The 528-nt window shown below is 41.9% G+C and overlaps 1 protein-coding gene across 1 annotated transcript in view; it reads right to left on the reverse strand.

Annotated features, from left to right (window-relative positions):
- Window positions 1–528, reverse strand: part of cftr (CF transmembrane conductance regulator) — a gene marked incomplete in the record, with an annotated part of 33789 nt that overhangs the window by 2836 nt on the left and 30425 nt on the right.

The raw sequence follows: 528 nt of genomic DNA on the forward strand, positions 1-528 counted from the left end.
ACACACACACACACACACTACCACGTACAGTCAGAATTACTGTAAGCACTTGAGATTGTCACCATATGCAGCGACAGGAACACCACCCATGTTGGATTTGGGTGACTTCTGCTGCACTGTGACCTCAGGATGCCACAAACACCGTACACACACACACAGAGGAAATGGATACAAGCCCTGGATCAGCTTCAGCATCAGCTGTGTTTAAGTGTACAGTAAGGACATTACACAAACACATTACGCAAAAGCACACAAGGAGCAAAAGAAATATCAGACAAAGAGACTACAGTAACACAGGCCGATGGGATGAGTAGATCTAAAGTGTATGCAAAGCCCCTGTCTGTTTCAGCCTGTCTGCAGGTTCATCTTGTAAAATCTTAAATATTCTAAAACATGTAAATGCCATTACAATGTGTTTGATACAATATTCAGATTTTAGATAGGTGGCCACAAACAGCAAGCATCTTTCCTCTCTTTTGTTTCACTTTTTTGTTTTTCAAATTCCACACACGCAAACACACGCACACA

Source organism: Morone saxatilis, unplaced genomic scaffold, assembly GCF_004916995.1.
Source record: "Morone saxatilis isolate NCDOM2014 unplaced genomic scaffold, NCSU_SB_2.0 Contig2, whole genome shotgun sequence".
Lineage (NCBI taxonomy): Eukaryota > Metazoa > Chordata > Actinopteri > Moronidae > Morone > Morone saxatilis.